This window comes from Lygodium microphyllum, chromosome 2 (genome assembly GCF_053477565.2).
Source record: "Lygodium microphyllum isolate KBCC chromosome 2, Lygodium_microphyllum_v1.1.10, whole genome shotgun sequence".
NCBI classification, from domain to species: domain Eukaryota; kingdom Viridiplantae; phylum Streptophyta; class Polypodiopsida; order Schizaeales; family Lygodiaceae; genus Lygodium; species Lygodium microphyllum.
The window spans coordinates 57,149,638-57,174,308 of NC_141136.1; the positions used below are offsets into that span (position 1 = coordinate 57,149,638).

At 45.1% G+C, this 24,671-nt stretch overlaps 1 protein-coding gene across 5 annotated transcripts in view; it reads left to right on the forward strand.

The window, feature by feature from the left end:
• The window catches only part of LOC148039767 (thiamine biosynthetic bifunctional enzyme BTH1, chloroplastic-like), a 154,646-nt gene that overhangs the window by 21,517 nt on the left and 108,458 nt on the right, over positions 1 to 24,671 (forward strand). The window lies entirely within an intron of this gene.

Here is a 24,671-nt window from a genome sequence, read left to right on the forward strand (position 1 = left end):
GGAGGAGATTGCTTCACCATTGGATTCACCCATTGAGTTGGCCCCGGTGGATCTTCTAGATTTTGGCAGAGGTAGAGTGGTAAGGGGAGTATCGGCCTCCTGCTCGTTGGGCTTGTGACACACTTTGTGATTCAAGGATTGAGGGAGTCCGTGAGGAGTGGTAGCCACAGGATGGCTTGTAGTGCTCTTAGAGGAACTAGGCACATTCCATCGAGCTTGTTTGTACTAACTATTGTTTGGAGACTCGTGTCATGTAGTATAGGGAGTCCACTTTGTGAAGGAGGCTTTATAGTCACAACATTGGAAGAAGGCTATGGAGCAAGAGTTGGATGCTATGGAGCAGGACTTGGATGCTATTGAGCAGAATGGCACTTGGGATCTTGTGTCTGAGCTCGTTCATACGAAGGTTATTGGAGTCATATGGATCTTTGAGACCAAATACCACAATGATGGCACTTTGGATAAGCACAAGGCACGGCTTGTTGCCAAGGGCTTTGCACAGCTGCCAGGGGTGGGTTTTTACGACATCTTTGTAACTAATGCTTGGATGGCTATCATTAAGGCTGTTCTTGCCATAGCCAGCCATAGGAGATGGCAAGTTTATTAGCTTGATGTGAAGTCTTGCCTTCCTTGATGGTGATTTGAAGGAGAAGATTTTTGTTAAGCAGCCTCTTGGTCTCAAATAGGCTCTATGTGCGTGGAATGAGAAGATAGACTTATTCCTCCAAGGGAAGTTAGGGTATTGGCATTTCTCTTCCGATCCCCAATTGTATATCCACACCTCATTGGAGGGTACACGTTGTTTGTACTTTGGGTGGACGATCTCATCTTGATAGGTGACTATGCCGAGTCAAGTAGACAAAGGAGGCACTACACGAGGTGTTCGAGATGACAGATATTGGCCTTTTCCATTTCTTTTTAGGTCATGAGATTTGGTAGACTTTTGAGGGGAATTTTCATCTCTTGATAGCGGTATTATAGGAGCTTTTGGCTACCTTTGAGACCGAGGGCATAATGCACATACACACTAGTTAGTCATCATACACTTGCATGCACATGTAGGCTAGGTCGCATAACACACTCGCTTGATATATTTTAGTATGCTGAGGTAAGGGAGCATCCATCCTACTCTCTTGGAGAGTTTGTAACAGCCATCTAGGGACTGTTTTTGCTGCATTTACAGCAGCTCTTTCATGTTGTACTACATCTTCCACTACATGAGGCAAACCATCATCATAACCGTGCTGTTCAAGACCATGTGGTGCAGTGACAACTTGCTGTATTATGTCTGTCCAACCATTTACAGCAGGCATGGACTCCAAAGAAAGTGGCAAAAGACTCTAAAAGACATCACCAATGTCGTGGGTCGTTGGCATCTCAAACGGATTATATGAAAATGCATCATTCTTAGCAAATATGACATCCCGATTGACAAAACTTTTTGTGCGTGGATCATACAAGCGATAGCCCTTGCTCTTTGAACTGTAGTTAATAAATATGCATTTTACAGCCTTCTCATTGATCTTTCCATGAAGCTCTTTTGGAACATGTGCATAGGCTGTGCATCCAAACACTCGAAAGTTATCAACTTTGGGTTTCTTGCCATGCCAAGCTTCAAATAGTGTGATCGTCTTCAGGGCTTTAGTGGGTGCACGATTTAATACATGATTTGCACACTGAAAGCCTTCTAGCCAAAGCTTATGTGGTAGCCCCTTGCTTTTCAACATACAATGAGTCATCTCCATACGTGTTCAATTTTTCCTTTCAGCAATACCATTTGGCTGAGGTGTCATTCTTATAGTGGCTTGCTGCATAATGCCATTTTTAAGAAAATATATTATATGTCTTAAAAGCACAAGACATGTGCTTCTCTCCCCCCTCTATTTTGTGTGAAGTGTTTGCACTTTCAAGCCAATTTCAAACTCAAGCTTTGCAATGAGATGTGTAAAATGCATAAACACATTAGATTTTGCCTTTAGTCCATACATCCATGTATACCAAGAGTAGTCAATAAAGGTGACAAATAAAGATGACTCCCAAGTGCACGTGCCCTCATGGGACCACAAATATCGGAGTGAATAAGTTGCATTTTCCAGATAGCATGCACTGCACCATCCTTCTTGAAAGCAAACCTGTGCATTTTGCCCAAAATATATCCCTTGCATGCACGAGGAGGTGGGGTCTCCACTGGAGGCAATGCATCTACGATTTGACACCTGAAGGGTCATCAGACTATCAAAACTCATATGTCCATAGTAGGCATGCCATAGCTTTGCATTTTGCATTGTAAGTGAAAGAGTAGAAACTGCTAGAGTATCATGAGACCGTCTATCATACGTATGATGATCCATAGTTGTCAGGTATGAAAGATACGATACGGTACGGTACGATATTAGTATGACAAAAAAAATAACTTGATTATTTTGGACAAAAGATAATAGAATAGAGATTTCGAGTCTAAATAGCAATGCTATTAGAGTAAATAAGATGAGTACTTGAGGGTAACATGCCAAAACCTGATGCGGAATGCGCAACATGCGCTACTGCTATCTACAACTTATTACTACATAGATGGGAGTGGATACATCATACATGCATGATCATACAAATAAGAGAAGTGTGGGCTTGAGAGAAAGAAGGTTGAGAGAGATTGTTTGAATCTCAAATAACCTAATCTCATGGGAGAATCATAATAATATAAGGAGCATTTAGCTCGTCCCAAAGTGCAGTTCGAATGGGAAAGTTGCATCCATTAAGTTGGTGCCTTATGGTACTAATACGTAAGGTACGGTACCTAAAGTATGGTATAGTATCAAACCTTTCGTACATGGTACTAGTGCAACTAGAGAGAGAGAGAGAGAGAGGAGAGGAGAGGCTTGAGAGAAAAAAGAGAGTATGAGAGAGAGAGAGAGAGAGAGAGAGAGAGAGAGAGAGGCTTAGGGTTTACGAAAAAAAAGAGAGAGGCTTAGGGGAGAAATAAGAAAGAAAGAAGAAAAAAAAAAGAAATGAGAAAGAAAAAAAGAAAGTTGTAGACTTAAAGTAGAGTGGCCAAAAAGTGCCCATTTTTTCGTACTAAATCGTACAGGTACGTACCGCACCGTACCGTACAGTACGGATCAGTCCGTACTACGTATGGAGACAACCCTGTACGTATCCAACAAAAAGAGACCCTTATATAGGGTACCGGATAGCTCAAGTGCATAATCCATCTCTCTATTTCTGACAATGCATTTGTCATCTTTAAAGCTGACTTGGAAGCCATGCTTATTAAAAGTAGATACATCTAGAAGAATGAAATCGGAACCATGTGTAGTGGTAATCATGATTGAACCAATGCCACATACATTATAACTGTTGCTGTTCGCACATGTAACACGCTTTCTAGTAGGGGTTGAATGCATAGATGTAAAGACACTTCCTAGAAGTGATATGCTTGGATGCCCCATTGTCAAAATATTGCATCATTGAATGTTGAATCAGGCATTGAAGAATCATAATTGCATGTCAAAAATGCATAGTTCTCCTCCACAAAGTTAGTTGAAGCATCACCATTAGTAGATTTGCTGGCTGATGTCTCCTAGATAGCCAAATTGGAGTCCTTTTTCTTCTCTTTGGCCAATTGCTTCTTGCATTCATTAGTATAATGACCAGGCTTTTTGCAATGATGACATTTCCCCTTTTTCTTGGACTTTTTTGTGTCATGGGCAGCCTTATTCGATGGCTGTCTAGCATCAGCCTTTTGCTGATTTTTCACATTCTACTTGACCTTCTCTTTGCCTTTGTACTTTGAAAGCATAGCCACATCACCCAAACACAATGCTACATTCTTCCAAGTCTGTTCATCTTGCAGCAAGAGGCTTTTCAATCCCACAAATGTAAGGGTCTACCATGCCACCCCCCTCCCCCACACGCTCACCAAAAAAGAAAAAAAAGAAAGATAGCATCAAAGTGATGTGAAAACCAAGATATGACTTAGGAAGAGAGTTCAGTGTGATGTTTACCAATTTTGCATCCTGAATGACCTCATCAACATCGAGTAGTTGCTCACTCATCGTGTATGTGTGTAAGGTAATTTGTCATGCTATCACCCTTATCTATGTTCACATTAGTCAACTCTATGGAGATAGGATATCGTAGCCTCATTATGTGCTGCAAACATGTGTTGTAGTACATCCCAAGCAGATTTTGAGGTCCTACAAGACAGAATATGCGGAATGATAGCACTTTTCACTGACAAGGCAATCGAAGATGGTGCTTGTGCATCCTTGGAGTCCCACCTCCATTGATCATTAGTAGGATGGGGGAGGAGGGAGGGGCAACAACAACTACCACTTGTTCTCTAGCATTACGGTGAGGTGTCTGAGGTGCAAGACCTCCTAGTTCTAGTAGATCACCAATGACATAGTCCTACAAGTCCTTCGCCACAAGAGGTGCTTGTGCATCCTTTGAGTCCCACCTCTGTTGATCCTCAATAGGATGGGGGAGGGGCAACAACAGCAGCAACAACAACCATGTGTCCTCTAGCTAGACCTCCTGGTCCTTGAAGATCACCAATGACATAGTCCCACAAGTCCTTCGCCACAAGAAGGTTGTGCACTATGAAACTCCACAATGGGTAGTTTGTGCCATCAAGCTTGTCCTCCTGAGTGAGAACACCAAGGATGCTACTTTGATCATTATGCCCTTGATGTTGTTAGAGATTGTCATTCCTTGGACAACTAGGAGTGTGGTAGAGCAGCAGGCAGGACAGCGCAGCAGTCACGTCAACAGCCACGTTAGCAGCTAGGGTAGATGCCACGTGGCAGGTGTAGTCGGACAGTTCTGCACCTGGTCATTTTTGGCCTTTTCTTTACTGCTATTCATAGCAGCCCTCCAGCACATTGTCACTTGTATCTGACAGATTACCGCCTGCTGGTGACAGAGACAACACTCCGGCTGACGGAGATCGAGGTCCTCAAGGCGGAGACATACACAGATATTCTCTCTACACCCGGGAATAATTCTGCATTCTTATACAACATTCTTCATTGCAGATTTTTTGCATTTCACTGTCTCTTTCTCTCTCTCTCTTCTCTCTTCGTTCACTCTTTGTCACAGTCATTCGTTTCCGCACTGCTTCACTCTGCCATGGTATCAGATCATTGAAGGACTCTGACCTAGGGTGGACCTATTTTAAGAGGAGTATTCAGCGCGACACAAGGCTGCATTTTCAGCGTTCAAGTGCGAGTAGGTGGGCTGCGCATCAGAACAAGGCTAAGGTGAGTGTAGGCGTGTGAGAAAAGAGAAGATTTGCTGAAGCCGTTGCTGTTTTTTTGCTGTTAGAGAAGGAAGAAAGCTGTGTTTTTGGCCTTCAAGTGCAGATTTTACCTTTTCATCGCCTCCGACGGGCGGCTGAAGAAGGTTCAGGAATCGGAGACGAGCCCTAGTGGGCTGCGTTTTCACAGTCAGAGGGGGCTTCTTTTACTTTTGTGCAGGCATTGCAGGTGAAGATGTCTACAGAGACTGATATGGAGTTCCAAGCGATCATGAACCTGTCCTATCGGCTCTTCCATTAGATCAGAAGCTTGATGGCGACAATTACCGTATTTGTGGAGTGATGATGTTGGCGATATTGGAGTCTTATGATTTGGCGGAGCTTGTGATGGAGGAGATCAACCGGCTCTCGGTGAGAGATAAGTCCAAACTCTCTTCCAGTGCTCGTGCGGAGTTGACCAAAGCTCAGTCTCATTGGGACAAACTGAATGCTAGGATTCATTCTTTTCTTTTTCTGTATTGTGCTATAGCCGTGATTGCTCACATCGAGCACTTGACAGTGGCTCGAGAGATATGGTTGGAGCTCGACCAAATCTATACCCGGATGAGTGAAGAGGGTTTCTTTGGAGATGCAGATGCGGACCTTGTCCATGAATAAGTCTTTTTTGTTACGGGAGCACATCAACAAACTGAGGTAGCTTCAGATGCAGGTTCAAAATGCGGGGAAGTCCATTTCCTTCGAAGACATGGTGATCACTTTAGTGTCCCAGTTGTCGCCACGATTCGGTACTTTTTATTCTGCTTTATTGCATTAGGGCGGGAGTGGACTCTTCGATGGGAAGAGTTGGTTCCTATGGTCTTGGATCAAGAGGAACAGTTGAAGAGACAGAATGCTTCCAAATCGGAGGCATTGGTTGGTCAAGCCTCTCATAAGAAGGGCAAGGACTACAAGAAAAAGGAGGACAACAAATCCAAGAAGGACAAAGAGAAAGAATCGACATGCCATATCTATGGTAAGACCGGTCATTGGAAGAAGGATTGCCTCGACAAGGACAAGGACACCAAGAAGAAGGACCTGAAGGATTTTGGAGCGGTGGTTGCACCCTCATCACTAATCAGCTGCTTTTCTACACTTAGTGGTCATTAAGGACCCTACACCAAAGACTTCTGATGCTGCGATGATAGCTCCCCAGGCTCGAGAGTGGATCATGGACAGTGGCGCCTCACTGCACATGATTCCTTCGACAGTTGGTGTTGCCCATCTGCGGCCCTCACATGGGTAGATTCTCATTGGAGACAACTCTTTTTGTGTCTATTGCTGCACGGGGTGAGAAGATGCAGTTGATTCTAGATAGACGTGGTGGTACCCACACTTTTGAGGTGTTGCATGTGCTAGGTTTAGGGTATCATTTACTTTCGGTACAGAAGATTTGTTCTCTTGGCCTTTTGGTGGAGTTTGACAGTGATGCTGTTCGAGTCCTTGATCGTGGATTGAGGAAGGTTCTCTCTTCAGGGTATGAGGAGAACGACATTTAAAAATTGTAGTATTCTACAACTCTTAGTTCTCTTATTCTTACCTCTCAGACACAGTTTGAGCTGTGGCATACTCGGTTTGGCCACCTGAACTATGAGTATCTTCGGAAGGTGTCGTGAGGATCGCTTATTCAAGGTTTGCTAGACATAGTGGTGAGCCAATAGCCATGTGTCTCCTGCATTCGTGGGAAACAATATTGGGATGTGATTTCCAACAAAGCTTCAAGGCGGTCTACTTCACCTATGGAGCTTGTATCTATGGATCTTTGTGGCAGGATGAGGAATGAGTCCTTGAAGGGGAGCTTGTACTTCATGTTGATCGTAGATGACTACAGCAGGATGACATGGACCTACTTCTTGACGTTGAAGTCAAAGGCTTTCTCCTACTTCAAGGATTGGCTTCTCTTTGAGGAGAACCGATCTGGCCGGAGATTGAAGAGCTTGCGATTAGACAAGGGTGGTGAATTTGTGTCTAATGAGTTTGCTCGTTTTTGTCCAGATAGGGGCATTCACCAAGAGTTTGCTAATACCAATACTCCTCAAGAGAATGGCATTTTGGAGCAAAAGAACCGAAGTGCGATCGAGATGGCACGTACCATGATGGAGCACCGACAGACACCTCAGTTTCTATGGGTCCAGGCAGTGGCTACAATAGTCCACATCCTAAATCGATCTCCACTTCGGCCGTTGATAGGATGATACCTTTTGAGGCTTACTTTGGGACTAAGCCTGATGTCTCTTATTTCAGGATCTTTGGGTGTGACGCCTATATGCACATCTCGAAGATGTAGCGTGACAAGTTTCAGGCGGCTTCCCAACGACAGGTATTTGTTGGCTACAGCTCCCAGTCCCAAGGTTATTGCTTATATGATCTCATGAAACGGAATGTCTACACGAGCCGAGATGTGTTTGTGGAAGTTCCGGCCACAAAGGGGGGTGAGGAGCACCCCGTACTTGGAGACCCATGGGAGAGTTTGCTCCCGAGAGAGTTCCTTTGGAGCCAGAGCCTCTTGATGGAGATTCTTCTTCAGATTCAGAGTCTTCCCTTCCAACGGCCACCCCAGTGGAGATCCCGCCTGTGGATGTGCTCTAGTCTTGTGCGGATGGAGAGCACCGAGGAGAGATCCGGCCTCCTCCTTGTTGGGCCTGGGACACCCATCGAGATTCAGGGATTGAGGGGGTCCCTGAGGAGTGGGAATTGTAGGATGGACCGCGGAGGTCACGGAGGCACCGGGCACATACTATGGAGCTTGTTTGCTCTAACTATTGTTTGATGTCCTGTGTTATGCAGGATAGAGAGCCTACATCAGTGCGGGAGGCTTTGCGGTCTGATCATTGGCGGAAGGCGATGGAAGCCGAGTTGGAGGTTATTGGGCGGAATGGCACTTGGTTCATTGTGCCTCGTCCCTCTCATAAGAAGGTGGTCTTCAAGACCAAGTACCATAGTGATGGCTCTTTGGACAAGCACAAGGCTCGCCTTGTTGCTAAAGGTTTTGCACAATGCCCAGGTGCTGACTTCCATGATACTTTTGCCCCTACAACTCGCATGGCGACTATTCGTGCTGTTCTTGCCTTGGCTGGCCACAGGAGATGGCCTGTTTTTCAGTTAGATGTGAAGTCGACCTTCTTAAATGGTGATTTGAAGGAGGAGATCTATGTAGAGCAGCCTCTTGGTTTTGGTTCCTCAGATGGGTAGGTTTACAGGTTAAAGAGGGCCTTGTATGGAACGAGAAGATTGATTCGTTTCTATAGGCCAAGTTGGGATATCAGTGTTCTAGGGTCTATCCGTAGCTTTATGTGCACACTTCCGAGGGAGGTCATGTGTTGTTTGTTTTGTATGTTGATGACTTGATTATTGCAGGTGCTCATATCCAAAAGGTTGAAGAGAGGAAGGCAGCCCTACACCAGAAGTTCAAGCTGACGGATTTAGGATTTCTCCATTTCTTTTTGGGCCATGAGATTTATCAGTCTCAGAGGGGGATTTTCCTCTCTTAACAAAGATATGTATAGGATCTCTTGGCAACTTTTGCGATGGAGAATTGTCGGGGACCATTTCTACTCCTATGGATCAGAATTGGAAGGCCACTTCATACTCAGATTCTCCCTTGCTGGATGCTTTCCACTACCGTCAATTGATTGGATCATTGATTTGGCTCCTCAACACTCGTGTTGATCTTTGTTTTATTGTAAGTCTTTTGGTGGGGTTCACGAGTGACCCAAAACAGGTGTATTGGCAGGCTGCCCTGAGGATTCTTCGGTTTTTGAGGGGGACCTCTGACTTAGGGATTTCTTATCCAGTAGGTACAGGTGCTTAAGATCTTGTTCTTGCAGGTTGGAGCGACTCGGATTCGGTTGGCGATGTGGACCACCGGCGGTCTACTACAGGTTATTGTTTTACCTTGGGTGCAGGTGTTATCTCATGGAGTAGCAAGAAGTAGCCTATGGTCGCCTTTTCTGCTATTGAGGTGGAGTATTGGGCCGTTTTTTCCACCACATGTGAGGTTTTGTGGCTTCGGAGATTGTTGGAGGAGCTTGGTTGCCCCAGGCTCGTCCTACTCTTCTGCGGTGCGACAACGAGAGTTGCATTGCCTTGATACGGAATCGTGTATTCCATGCTTGGACGAAGCACATACAGATCCAATATCACTTCATCAGGGAGAAGCTTCTGAATGCGACTATCGATGTGGAGTGCTGCAAGACGGAGGACAATCTTGCAGATTTGTTCATGAAGGCGCTTCCCCAGGCTCTCCGTAGACATGCCAGATCCCTCAGCCTTATGACTTGTCCAATATTTGAGAGGGGGTGTTAGAGATTGTCATTTCCTGGACAACCAGGAGTGTTGCAGAGCAGCAGGCAGGACAGCACAACAGTCATGTCAGCAGCCACATTAGCAGCCAGGGCAGATGCCAGGTGGCAGGTGCAGTCGGACAGTTCTGCACCAGTCGGCTGCATTTAATGCAGCTGACCTGGTCATTTTTGGCTTTTTCTTTTCTGCTATTTATAGCAACCCTCCAGCACATTGTCACTTGTATCTGACAGATTACAGCCTGTTGGTGACAGAGACAGCACTCGGACTGACGGAGATCGAGGTCCTCAAGGCGGAGACATACGCAGATATTCTCTTTGCACCCGTGTATTATTCTGCATTCTTATACAACATTCTTCACTGCAGATTTTCTGCGTTTCATTGTCTCTTTCTCTCTCTCTCTTCTCTCTCTGTTCACTCTTTGTCACGGTCATTCGCTTCCGCACTGCTTCACTCTGACAGACGTGCCATGCTGCCAATGATGCAGAAAAGTCAACAGCCAAATACTTCAATGCTGAAGTATATATTGTACTCTACTGAGTACCAGAAATCTCCCCATGGGATTGGAATGCAAGTAGAAAACTGTCACAAATCTTGCAACATGCGCCCAATGTTGCACAAATCAGCACTCAGTGTGCAAATTACACCAATGCACTGCTGTGCCACACTTGCTTTGAAATGCGTGCCCATAAAGACAGTTTACAATGGTTTGATGTTGAGTCTCATCAAACTTTATTGAAAATCCCCAAAATTTATTGCCAAATCTGATTGTTGAGGCGATTTAATGTTGTTGCACCACTTGTTATTTGCCTTGGAATGCGTGTCGCGAAATTTGTTGCGGATATCCCTTTAATATCCCTTTTTCCATTATATAAGTTTGGGTCATAAGGGGGAATAGTATTCGTGAGTTTAAAGGAACTCATCATCCTTTGTACCCAAGACCATGGTACTTGCTTTAGTCCATAAAGAGCTTTCACAAGCAAAAAACCTTATGTTTTTGGTCAGTAGAAGAAAATATGGGGTTGCTTCACATAGACTTTCTACTGTAGATAATTGTTTAGAAAGGCACTTTTGACATCCGTTTGATAGATCGGCCGATTGTAGTGAGTAGATAGCACACCCAACAAACATAATGATGTCTATCGAATAGTAGGAGCAAAGGTCTCTTGAGAGTCAATACCTTGCTTTTGTTAAGAGCCTTGTGTTAGAGATCATCCCTTGGACATAGGCATTTTCCTCTTTCAGGTAGTGTGCAGAGCAGTTTGTGTGCCATGTCAGCAACAAGATGCCACGGCATCATTTTTGCCAGATCAACAATCACACGTGTGGTGGGAGATGCTATCGTAGATGCCACGTGGCAGAGGACTGTGCAGTCGGACAGAGGCTGAGTAGCCGGACAGTTTTTTTTTTTGGCATTTTTATGCAATTGGCTGCATTAATGCAGCTGACCTGATGCTGGACACTATTATTTTCCTTGGCTATATATAGCCAGTCTTTTGGCACACTCTCATTCATTCATAGGCACACTCAGTAGTTCGTGGAGATCAGATCGTGATCAAGCCTTGCTTTCCTCGAGGTGTGCGTGTGGTGACATCATAGAGGAGGAGATATGTTGACATATGCACTGCTCACGTGTACAGATCTGCATCCCTTTGTATTCAGCATACTTTCTATAGTATATCTTCTTGTTTTATTGTCTCTTTCTCTCTCTCTCTTCTTTCTATGTTCACTCTCTCTCAATCTTGGTCCCATGCTTCCGCATCGCTGCACTCTGATATGGTATCAGAGCAGTGAAGGGATTGACTGAGTGAAGAACCTACCTGAAGAGGCAGACATACGCTCTGCTCCCGTGTACAGATCTGCATCCCTTTGTATTCAGCATACTTCTTACAGTAGATCTTGTTTTATTGTCTCTCTCTCTCTCTCTTCTCTCTGTGTTCACTCTCTCTCAGTCTTGGTCCCACACTTTCGCATCGCTGCTCTCTGACATGGTATCAGAGCGGTGAAGACAGACAGACTGAGTGAAGAACCTACCTGAAGAGGAGATTTCAACGCGACACAAGGCTGCGTTTCCAGCATTTTCGAGGGCGAGCGGGAGGCTTGCACATCGGAACAAGGCTGAAGTGAGCGTGGGCGCGTGGGAAAGGAGTCGAGTTGGTGAATTTGCTGCTGTTTGTTATTGTTTGTAGAGGAGAAAGGCTGTGTTTACGGCCTTCAATTGCAGATTTTAACTTTTCATCGCCTCCGGCGGCTGAAGACGGTTCGGGAAGTGGAGGAAAGAGCCCTAGCAGGTTGCATCTTCATAGTTAGAGGGGGTTGCTTTTGCGTTTGTGCAGGCATTGTAGGTGAAAATGTCTATAGAGATCGAGTTGGAGTTCCAAGCGATCATGGACCAGAAGGTGCTTGTGTTACCGACTCTTCCATCAGATCAAAAGCTCGATGGTGACAATTATTGCAATTGGCTCGCGATGATGTTGGCCATCTTGGAGTCTTATGATTTGGCGGAGCCTGTGATGGAGGAGATCAACCGGCCCTTGGTGAGAGATGAGTCCAAACTCTCTTCAAATGCTCGTGTGGAGTTGACTAGGGCCTAGTCTCACTGGGACAAACTGTTGGGAGTAAAGGCCTCGTGCCTTTTAAATGTGCTCTGGTGTGAACACACCCTTAGCACTTGTACTTACATATATATATATATATATATATATATATCTATCTAAAACCTAAAGGTACACACTCGTCATTGCATCTAAAAACGTGCTCACTCTCTACTTTGCTCTCTCTCACTCTCTCTGTCTCTCTCAGTGCGCGTAGGACAATTTGTCTCAATCTCCGTGCCTAACCGGTCCCTACAAACTGGTATCAGAGTTGCGGTTGAGGCGTTCGTGCCTCTCGGAGTTCGAATAGGAAAGGCGAGGAGGAGAGTCACCGACGTGACGTGCAGGCAGTGGGTAGCGGCAGACAGCAGTCAATCGCAGCTAGACTAGACGATTGCTGGAGAGCAGGCGACAAGTGTAGAGGCAGTCAACTGAAGCAAGCCTGGACCAGGCGTGCGACAGGTAGAGTAGGCAGCACAGCTGACGAGGACCTGTGAGCAGGCGGCGTGAGTGACTGGGTGACTAGGCGTCGTCGCGAGTAGGTAGCGTGAGGGACTAGGCAACCAGGCGTCGTCGCGAGCAAGCCAACAGACGTTGTTAGCATCATGCGACGCGACACGAACTTCACGACGGGCAGCTTCACGCCAGTGCGACCAATCCTGACGTGACGGGTCAACGTTAGACATGACGTTTTTTTTTCTTCTCGTCATTTTTTTGGCAAATTCTTGGAATTTTTTTTTTCTTCTTCCCTTGCTGGGCATTTGCGCGCACAAGCACAAAAGGTCAGATTTGTGCAATCTTGACCTAGAAATTTGGGGTTTCTCCAGATGAGTACTGTTCATGCAAAATTGAGGCATCTGCGTCAGAAATTGGAGACATTATGTGCATTTGAATTGGGAAATTTGCCACAAGTATTGAAATTTTGCTCATCTGAGTGAAATTTCTCAACATTGGACCCATAAAAATTGGGGCTTTTCCCAGATTTGGGGATTGTGATGCAGGACAAGCAAATTTGTCTCAGAAATTGCAGGAATTTGTGACATTTTGTCCCCAACATTTGGGGCTTTTCATGTACATGCGCAAATTGGGCTGACATTTACCCAATTTCTCGACGTTGATGCACATTGGACCCCGTGCAATTTGGGGCTTTTGCAGCTTGGGCAAAATTTGTGCAGCATTTGGTCATTTTATGTACATGCAGGTTGAATTCCGCGCAATTTGGACATCAACACTTGGTAAATTTGGAGGTTTTGCTGAAATTGCTCTATTTTGGCAAAATTGGCCTGTCCTATGCATGACAGAGGAAATGCAAATGTGTGATTGATGCTTTGAGCACAAAATTTTGGGGCTTTTGACCGTTTGTGTCAAATTTTATGCCCGTGGGTACATGTACAACAGAAATTGCAGCTGAAATTTTTGGATTGCTCATGTAATGTGATGCATATGCCCTTGGAACAGCTGTAATCGGTTGGATAATGCTGTAGCACATGGTTTGGTGCTTCTGAAAATTTAATTACAGATCTGAAATCTGTGCTTCTGCGTGGTCATTTTTTGCTGATTGGTACTTGTTTGTACCTTGGTCACTTGGGTGACAGTTTGGGCCTGCATTTGCTGGTTTTTTGGTCACATTTGGGCTGAAAATCATGGCTGGCAGCAATGACAGCAGTAATGTGATGCACATAAAGAAGCTTGAAGGCACACATAATTTTGTAGTTTGGCAAAACAATGCTACAATATCCTGTTACAAAAGAAGCAGGCAAAGCCAATCAAAACCAAGGGGCAAATCCCGCGGACATGGATCAAGACGATTGGGATGAGTTAAATGAGCTTGCACGCTCAACCATAGAGCTATCGATTTTTGATGCCTTGCTCTTCAACATTGAAGGTTTGGATTCTGCATATGCTATATGGATTAGACTAGAAGAACTGTATGCACAAAAGAGTGCTGCAAGCAAAGTGTATTGGCTGAAAAAGCTTATGATTTGCGGATGAAAGAGGGTACAGCAATGCCTACTCACTTGAGTGAGTTTAACTCCATTTTCTGCCAGTTGGTTGCCTTGAAGTTCATGATTGATGATGAATTTAAGGTTATTTTCTTGCTTTGCACTCTACCAGAGAGTTGGGATACATTCAGGATTGCTATGAGCAATTCTAATGTAATCCTTTTGTATGCTGATGTAGAGAGTGCTCTACTTATGGAAGAGATGAATCGGCAGAACAATGCATCCAGTAAGTCTTCTAGTACTTTGCATACTAGGGGCAGATCACAGCAAAAGGGCAAATATAATGGCAGGGGACGTAGTAAATCACGTGGCAAAGATGTTGAATGCTATCATTGTGGCAAGAAGGGTCACTTTAAACGTGACTGCTACAAATGGAAGAAAGAGAAAGGAAAAGGCAAGAAGACAGATGATAGCAAGGAAGAGAAGAAGGATAGTCAGCCTAAGAATAGCAGCGTAAAAATTGAAGAGGTGAATGTAGTCACTCATGACAATGATAGTGGGAGTGATGTACTCTTGGTCTCTTTACACTTTGGTGCACATGCTTTACTTGCAGATATAGATGATGACATGCATACTTGGATTCTTGATTTAGGTGCTTCCTTTCATGTCACTCCTTATCATGAGTGGTTTTCCGCCTATATAGGGGGTCGACATGGTGTTGTCCATCTTGGGGACAACTATGCATGTGAGATTGCAGGTATTGGCAGTGTGCAGTTACAGTTTCAGCATGGCTCTGTCTTTACACTTCAGTATGTATGGCATGTACCTCAGCCCAAGAAGAGCTTGATTAGTAGAGGGCAGCCAGATGATGATGTTTTTCATACCACCTTTGGTGATGGAAAATGGAAGATATGTAAGGGATCAAGAGTGATTGCCAGAGGTTGCAAGAGTGATACTTTGTATCCACTTCATGTATCTAGTGCGCGTGACCATGTTGTTGCCGTGACTGAGCAGCCAAGCGTTTCTTTGTGGCATGGCCAATTGGGACACATGAGTCAAACAGGAATGAAAGTGCTTTCTTGTTTGGGTTACTTGCCTTGTCTTCGTTATGCTGATTTTGATCATTGTATTTATGGAAAACATGCACAAACGTCTCACAAAAAGTCTCTTTCTTTGAAATCTTCTCCTCTAGAGTTAGTACATTCAGATACATGTCAAATGCTAGGATTATCTTTAGGGGAAAAGAAATATTTTGTCACCTTTGTCAATGATGCTACACGGAAAGTATGGGTTTATCCTATTCGTAGCAAGGATGAAGTGCTTGATAAGTTTGAAAAATTCTTGGCATTGGCTGAAAATCAGACAGATAAGACACTTAAGTGTCTTCGTTCTAACAATGGTGGGGAATATGTGTCCAAGGCCTTTCAGGCATTTTGTGACATCAAAGGGATAAAGAGGGAGCTCATTGGCATTGAAAATCCCCCAAAATGGAGTTGCAGAGCGTATGAATCGGACCATATAGAATAAGGTCCATACGATATTGTCTCATGCTACATTACCCCATGGTTTTTGGGCAGAGGCTGTTATGACAGCTGTTGACTTGATTAATCGGTCACCAAATAGGTCTTTTGGGTTGGGGGGGGGGGGGAGGGGGAGTTCCCCAAGAAGCGTGGTCGGGCAAGCCACCTTTATATACTCATGTGAAAATGTTTGGCTGCGAGGCTTTTGTGCACATTCGTAAAGAAAAATGCAGCAAACTTGAGCCAAAGTCCTGTAAATGCATTTTCCTAGGATATGGTGAAATGGGGTATAGATTGTGGGATCCTGAGAAATGGAAAGTAGTACGTAGCAATGACGTTATCTTCTGGGAAGATCGCATGCACAAACAGCTTGAAAAGATTGAGGAGGTCCGTAGGGTTGTATTCCGAGAAGAAATACCTTTTGGATAGCAAAATGTGCCTGCTGTACAGTAGCAAATACCTGCTGTAAATGAACTTGTAAATGCAGGAAATGATCAGTCAGCTATATTGCCCATGAAAATGAGCCATTACATGTGCAGGAACAGCCAGGACAGCAAGCTGTTAATACTGATTTGCAGGCTGAATTGCCAGTACAGCATGCTGAAAATGGAAATTTGCAGGAACAGCCGGCAAACAATGACCATTGGGTTAGGAGATCGTTTAGGGCTACTAGAAAACTTGACAGGTTTGTTTTTAGTGCAATTAATGTGGCTGATTATGTCATGTTGACAGATTGTGGTGAACCGTCTTGGTTCAAGGAAGCAATGGACAAACAAGACAGCAAGAAATGGTATAAAGCCATGTTGTCAGAGATGGAATCTCTCAAAAAAAATGGCACTTGGGACTTGGTGCAGTTGTCTAAAGGGCAGAAAACACTTCCATGCAAATGGGTTTACAAGATGAATGTCACTTCTGGTTCCTCACCCAAGTACAAAGTAAGATTGGTTGCAAAGGGGTAGAAGTAGGAGCATGTAATTGACTTTGATGAGATTTTCTCTCCTGTAGTCAAGATAACTACATTGAGAACTGTTTTGGGCTTGGTTGCGATTGAGTATATGGAGCTCATACAGATGGATGTAAAGACTGCGTTTTTACATGGTGATCTACATGAAGACATATATATGTAGCAACCTGAAGGGTTTGTTGAACAAGGGAAGGAAAAAATGGTATGTAAACTCAAAAGGAGTCTGTATGGGCTGAAACAAGCACCAAGAGAATGGTATCATAAGTTTGATAAATTCATGCAATCCCAAGGCTTTCATAGAAGTCAAGTGGATCACTGCTTGTATACCAAGAAGACAGCAGATGGCAGTCTGATTATCTTGATTTTGTATGTTGATGACATGCTGATTGCTGGTAGGGATACTCATGCCTTGGATTTGTTGAAGCAAAGTCTTCATGGTAGCTTTGACATGAAGGATCTTGGTGATGCAAATCACATTCTTGGCATGCGAATACTCAGAGATAGATCGAAAGGCTTACTCTATCTCTCTCAGCAGGAGTATATCTCCAAAGTTTTGCAGCGTTTCAATATGGAGAGGGGAAAACAATTGGGGTTTCATTGCCTCCATATGTGAAACTTAGTGTCGAGGACAGCCCTACATCTGATGACGAGAAGGCTGAAATAGCCAAGATACCATATGCTCCAGCTGTTGGCAGTTTGATGTATGCTATGGTTGCTACACTTCTTGAGATTGCCTTTGTAGTGGGAGTGGTTAGCAAATACATGGCAATCCTTGGCAAGAAGCATCGGGATGCAGTGAAAGGTATTATGAGATACCTCAAAGGCACAAAGGAGTTGTGCATCTGCTTTGGAAAGTAGGAGGCATCTGTTGTTGGCTTTACGGATGCAGAGTATGCTGATCATGCGGACTACAGGAAGTCCACTTTTGGGTATGTGTTTACTTTCACAGGAGTAGTCTCTTGGATCTCTAGGCTACAAAAGTGTGTTGCATTGTCTACTACAAAGACAGAGTATGTGGCTGTCACTGAGGCATGTAAGGAGGCTTTATGGCTTTCATGTTTGGTGGGAGAGCTTGGCATCACAGAGTTACCTGTTCTTCATTGTGATAGTCAGAGTACTATCGTACTAGCACGGAATCCTGTCTTTCATGCAAAGACAAAGTACATACAGGTGAGTACCACTTCATTAGAGATGTACTTGACATCAAAAGCATTGAGCTTGTCAAAGTGCATACAGATGATAACCCTGTAGACCTTCTCACAAAGGGTCTTCCAGTAGAGCGGTTTGCTCATTACAGATGATGGGCGTTGGATAGATATATGTATTTGAGCTTTGTACATACTTAGACTTAGTTGATTCTTTTCTCCTCTTAAGGCACATTGCCTTTAGGTGGGAGATTGTTGGGAATAAAGGCCTCGTGCCTTTTAAATGTGCTCGGGTGTGAACACACCCTTGGCACTTGTACTTACACATATATCTCTATCTAAAAGCCTAAAGGTACACACTCGTCATTGTACCTAAAAACGTGCTCACTCTCTACTCTGCTCTCTCTTATTCCCTCTGTCTATCTCACTATGCGTAGGACAGTCTGTCTCGATCTCCGTGCCTAACCAGTCCCTATACAAACTGAATGCTAGGATTCGTTCTTTTCTTTTTTTGTCTTGTACTACAGACGTGATAGCTCACATCGAGCACTTGATGGTGGCTCGAGAGATATGGTTGGAGCTCGACCAGATGTACAATCGGATGACCCTGATGAAGAGGGTTTCTTTGGAGGTGCAGATGCGGACTTTGTCTGTGAATAAGTCTTCTTCGCTATGGGAGCATATCAACAAGCTGTGACAGCTTCAGATATAGATTCAGAATGCGGAGAAGCCGATTTCCTCTGAAGACGTGGTGTTAACCGTCTGACGAACAAGGTGGAAAATCTAGAAAAGCTAGAGCAGAAGACAAAGGCCAAGGCAAAGTGAAACGCAAGACGAAGGTGCGCCAAGAAAAATCTAGAAACACAAGAAGCATAGAAAAGTCTTAAATAAGGGAAAAAGGCGCACAAGGAAAAGCGCAAGTCAATACTTTTGTAAAAAAGCGCAAGCGCATTATGATTTAATTTAAGGAGCACCGGGCTCTCACCTGTGCAATTTGTAAAGGTAGATGGGCGGTAGAAAGGAAGCTAGGAAGATAGAAGGACAATGGAAAAAAGAGCCTAGGTCACATCCGGCCACGTAAAAAAGGGGATGAGGGGATGACCGCCCAAAAGGGATTTAGGGTTTTGCATATAAACTTGAAAAGTGAATGAGAAGCTCATTCTTGTGTGTGGCCAAAAGTGGCTCTTTTCTTCTTCTTCTTCTTCTTGTTCTTGCTTGCTTGAGCTTGTGTTTGTGAGAGGGAGTGTGAGGGAGGGAGTGTGTGAGGGCGAGGGACCGGGGAGGAGAAGCTCTCCATCTTCTCCTCTCTTCTTCTCTTTTCTTCTCTTCTCTTGTCTTGCTTGCGGCTATGGAGCTTGGAGCGTGGAGCTTGAGGATGGAGCTTGCTTGAAGCTTGCACTTGGATCGTGGAGCTACCGGAGTGCGCGTGAGAGGAGGTAACTCGATCGGCATGGAGGTAAGCTCACTACACGCGTAGATATGGATGGCGCGCCGGCTATGTGAGAGGTAGCCATTAGTGCTCGGCTTGGAACGCTTGAAACAATAAGCGGTCCGTGGGTCTTGGCGGTTGAGGGAAAGCTCCCACATTTTGGTTCCGTTGCCGGAACCAACGGATTCAAGCCTTGAGCGCTTGTGCGCTTTGAATCGAGCATTGAAGTAGGGTTTTTCTCGAACCGGTGCTTGAGGTAGATAGGTAGGAAGCGAGGGAGTTTGAAGAGGTATTCGATCTCCTTAGCAAGTAGATTTTTGTTGTTTTGGACTTGGGAAAGCATGATAGAGTAGTGTAGGTATTTTGCTTATAATTTTTTCTTGCATTTAGAAAGGATAGGAGAAAAACGTTAGAGCAAACAGTAGGGTTTTCTGTTGCTGTATAACAGGTAAAACAGGGAAAAGAAGGGCAAGAAATGAAATTTTGGGTTAAATGTTGGTAAGGGAAGCAAGATTAAGGGAGTGCAGTTTTGGACAGGGTGATAAGGGGCCAAGAGTGGCAAGAAAGGCCACATTGTGCATTGCAAGGTTTCAGGAGAGCAAGAGAGAGGAAGAAAGCTTCGTTGAGTGGATCCACTTCGATTTGGCCATCCGGGAGTTATTTGCCCAGCCCAGGTAATTCCACACATTCCATTGCATGAGTAGGTTGGATCTGGAGCTGCTCGACCAGTAGGATGGCCTCCATCACTCGGCGTGATGAATTTTTTGAAGTCTGATGAAAAAACGCGTCACGCTCGGCCCGTTCGAGTGACCGCGATTCTGGGCCGAGTCCCAGAATCGGCCCTCGAACCGCTTGGCCATTCGGCCCTCAGCCCTGCCGACTCGGCCCAACCCCACTCGGACAAGTTGACATTTGGTCCGGCCGAATTCACCACTCGACCCACTTGACTCGGTCCACTTGCCTCGGCTCACTCGGCCCTTGGACAACCAGACTCGGATTGGCCGAATTTGACGTTCGGACCAATTACATTTAGCCCTTTCTACTCGGCTCTCGAACACGCCAAATCGGGCATTCGGCCCTTGCAATTTGGACCTGTTGGGCTGAATTTGGATTTGTCCAAATTTTAACCTGTAGACCCTGAAACTGAGCGAGAGACTATATAGAGCCGAAACCATATCATAGATCGATCAATGGGCTGAAATTTAGAGCAAGTAGTTCAAAGTTTGGCTACAAACGGTCCTTCAAGTCGCACATGGCATTTACCATAACGGCCCTGCGGGCCGGGGGGGACTGTCCCCCCCCCCCCCCCTCCGCAGACCCCCGCAGAGGGGGCTCTACCCCCTCCTCACCTCCCCCAAGTAGGTTGGAGAGAAAATGCACATCGTGACAGGTCCTCCAAATTAGATCATAGTGTAGTAATGGCTCTACACAAGCATGGATTCTCACTTGCAAAGGAGCAATGAAAAGTCCATACCTGAACAAAGACAACCAGAGAACCTAGAACCTCAATGGGCCAATCTAGCCTACAAGGGCAAAAAGGCCATACCGCAAAAACACGTATGTATTGCATTCGGGCTACATCTAGTCAAAGCGGAAATGAACAACATCAAGCTGCAACTGCGAGGATGACTAGATATGACAGTCCTGACAATAGATGCACCTTGAATAGCACTGCACAAACGATCCAAGACATTAGTGGAGAATCCACATCTGGTCGTGCAGTTGGGGACCCAAGGGCATTTGTCAGAAGGTTTAAATTTATAAGCCAAGATCTGAAAGATGAAGACATAGTACCACCTGCTTATCTTAGGGTCAAACTCACTGCGAAAAGAGAGTACACTATCGATGCTTTGATTGATGAAGGAGCAGATTTTAATATCTTGACCTATGAAGCATGGACCCTACTAGGCCAACCAAAGCTCACACCGAGTAATGTAGCTCTTAGCCCTTACGGGGGACACCTACAAGCACTCATAGGGAAGTGCAAAATCCTTGCAACAATTGAAACTGAAAGCTTGCCTATCCTATTTCATATTTTTCCAAATAGTGCTAATTGCGGGAAGGAAACCCTCTTAGGAAGACCCTTCAAAAGGGTGACCAAGTGTGAGGCCGACTATGTAGCACAGAGGATACATCTGACACTACCGGGTGTGAGGATAATCACAACCTTTAGCAAGGGTGACCTCATCGAACCTCGAGGGAAAGACAAGGAAGGTGTTGACATAACAGTCAAGCCTGCTAACGAGAGCAAGGACTTGTTGGAAGAGTTGATACAAGCACATGTCCAACAACGAGAATCAGTGAGTGAGGCCATACCTGAAACAAGAAGGTCAAGAGACAATGCCAAGGACGGGCTTTGGACTTATAAATATCGTAGAAGACCCCAAAAGAAGCCTAAGCCTTATAGACGAAGGCATCAACGGAGAGCCAATACAATGCCGAGATGGATATCCAAAGCATTGCTATGTGCTCAAGGGTATTATGTAGGTAACCGATGGATTTGTGTATCAAAACCCCTTGCTAAACCACCTCTATCAGCTGAAGGCCTGATTGCATCAAAAGCAATGAAGCACGAGAGGAAATCTAAGAGAAACTCCAAGTCACGGGGCAAGAAACCAAACATGAGTGTTCAAAAGAAAGAGCCTCAGCTTAGCATGCTTAATAAGAAGATGTCACATGTAACCATTGAGTGTGCACAAAGACCACTAGTGCTCAAGGAGCTTTTGACTTCCCAAGAGGATGATGAGCACGAGAAGCACAACGTTGCTCGTAAGAAGGCTGATTGCTCAACAAAGCAAATGGCACAATCGTCTAACAGCCTCAAGCAAATCGTTCAGCCACTACCAAGTCCACCTAAGAGTCCCAGATCTCCTACACCCTCTTTTCCCAAATGGACACAGGAAGCACAACGGTCATCAAGGGCAACTGCTCAATCCCAATCTCTATCTATATCTGAGCTTCCAAATGTCCATGAGGCGGGACATGACACCACCCTTAGCTCTCAGCCTAAGGATATGCCTATGCAATCCACCGTGGCTAGCTCAACTGATGCTTAATCTACACAAGTGAATGCTCTAAGGGCAACAAAAGACACGACCACTTCCAATCGACCTAAGGACTTGACACCGCAATCCACCAATAGTAGCAAGTCCACTGAACTAGGTGCTACTACCTCCAATCAGGGGTCACAACAGTCACAGCCCTTAGCCGTGACAATGTCCCTTGCGGAACGTGTCCTTAGTAGTTCACTTGTGGAGGAGGTGTCGCAACCAACTTCCTTGATAACTTTAGCACTTCCAAAGCGCCCAAAGCCTAGGCTGTAGGAGTTAAACAGAAGGGAATTGGCTAAAGAGCTAGACTTTTCAAAAAGAGAGGCAGTTGTACCCTCATAACCTAGCGAGGCTATTCAGCAGGCCGCGGCTATGTCCCATGAGGAGACACTAGAGAAAGAGAATGCCAAGGCCCAGCCAAGCACATCGACAACTGACCTAGTTCAAGGTCCCAAGTCTTTAAGGGATACACCTCGATTGCCTAAGAAAAAGAAGAGAAAAGAACGAAAACAACAATGGCAGTTGCAAGTGGTTGTAGATCCCAATAAGATTGAAACCAAGAGTGTCGAAGAGCTGAGGAATAAAGCGTCGAGTCCATCCACCAATGAACCCATTGATGTCTCTCCTAATAGCAGTGAAACCTCAGACACATCTGTGTGTTCTGAAAAATCAAAGCAGCCGTTACCATCAACGGTTGCTTACAACACTCAATCCATTGACAATAGAACTCACAGTGACCAATCAAGAGTGGATACAACACAGTCACGACAGGGTGACAAATCTATACCAGTCACATCCAAGGAGAACCATGATAAAATAGCAGCAGAACCTCAGGAAAAATGCACAAACCCTGAGAGTATAAGCAATCCTAGCGTTGACCAATCTTGCTCATCTAGGCTTGCGCCCCCAGCTATGCTAAAGCCTAGGGAAACTCCTACAACCTTGCATGAGATAGCAATAGACCAAGCTTTCGTTGAACATAGAAGTGTCAGAGAATGCTTAACCGAGTTGGATGCTAAACTCAGGGTATTTGCACGTGTCTACGTCCTTGCAGACATGGGCGCATTTCCTAAGGAGCAGCTTGAAGAATACTTGCCATTTCCCCTATCGTGGGAAGAGCAGGAACATCTTGACGAGCACTATGACAGGCTTCTGTATGAACGCATGCGACTCACCTCTGATGAGGAAGCCGACGAACTACGCTTAACTGTAACATTCAATGATGTGCTCTGCCAACCAAATCTCTTAGAGATAGAGAAACTAAAGCGACAATCAGAGGGTCGAAGTCAATTCGAAAAACGTTGGGTTGAAAACCATGTTGCAATGGCCGAACTAGGAGCCCAAATTATGACAGTCTCAGAGGAGTGATTGGCCAAATGGCGGTCTCAAAGAGACCCAACCTATGTGGCACCAACTTCCTTTCAAGTGCTAACTGCCATTCGAGGTACGGACTTAGCTGGAACTAGCCAAGAGAACTCTTTGGCTGATAAGGTTCTCACTGAGGAAGAGTTACATGTTGCCAGTAGACTCCGACAAGGTACCATGCTACTCAATGTTGCAAAATATCTATCGTTATTGAGAATGCTGCCCCATGAGTATTGAATGCATGTGCCACACTCCAGTACAATCCGGAGTTCTACAATTGGTTTTTATCCTCGTGAAGTGACATGGATTCGTAAATATGTATATAAATAAACAATGAATTTTGCGACCCTGTATAGATAACATTAACACACACAGGAAATGATAGTCAAGCACAGGGAGAAGAGTTGGGTTTGACAGGCTGAGCTCCTCAGGTCCTTCTCTCACCACACATTTAGAAGTCGTGTGACCATTCCCGTCTCCAGGTGGAGGGCATGCAACCCTTATTACTGCCATAGGAAGCCTTGACCAACATCTTTGATGGCGTAGACAGGGTACCGTCCCTTTCTATACACCTTTCCCCCTTTCCGGTCTATCCTTCCGAGGATGAGCCTTGCCCCACTCCATGACAACCAGTCCATGCAACTTAGCATAAGCCAAGACCTGCCAATGGCTGGAGGTAAAACGAACATCATCATGGGGGACCATCCCTCTACAACAAACACTGCATGCCTCACCTCTCCCCTCCTCGTCATATGCGCTTGATAACCCACTGTATAATCCTTTCCGTGCGAATAGTTTTATCTTGCCTCAGGGCCTAATCCTTGGTTCGCATTTTGCAGGTCCCCCTACGGTAGCAGCCATGGACCACATAGTGCACCTGGCATGCAAGGAAGCTCTCTATCGTCGGAAAGAGCATAAGGCACTAGCGCCCCCACCAGAATGGTACGTACCTACTCTAAAGAGGTACGCGCCGAAAAGAGGCCCTAAACGACACTGCCCAGGACGCAGGCCGAAAACCCCCAAAGCCAAGAGAACGAGGGCTCAAGGGAGCACATGGAGTGTGGCAATA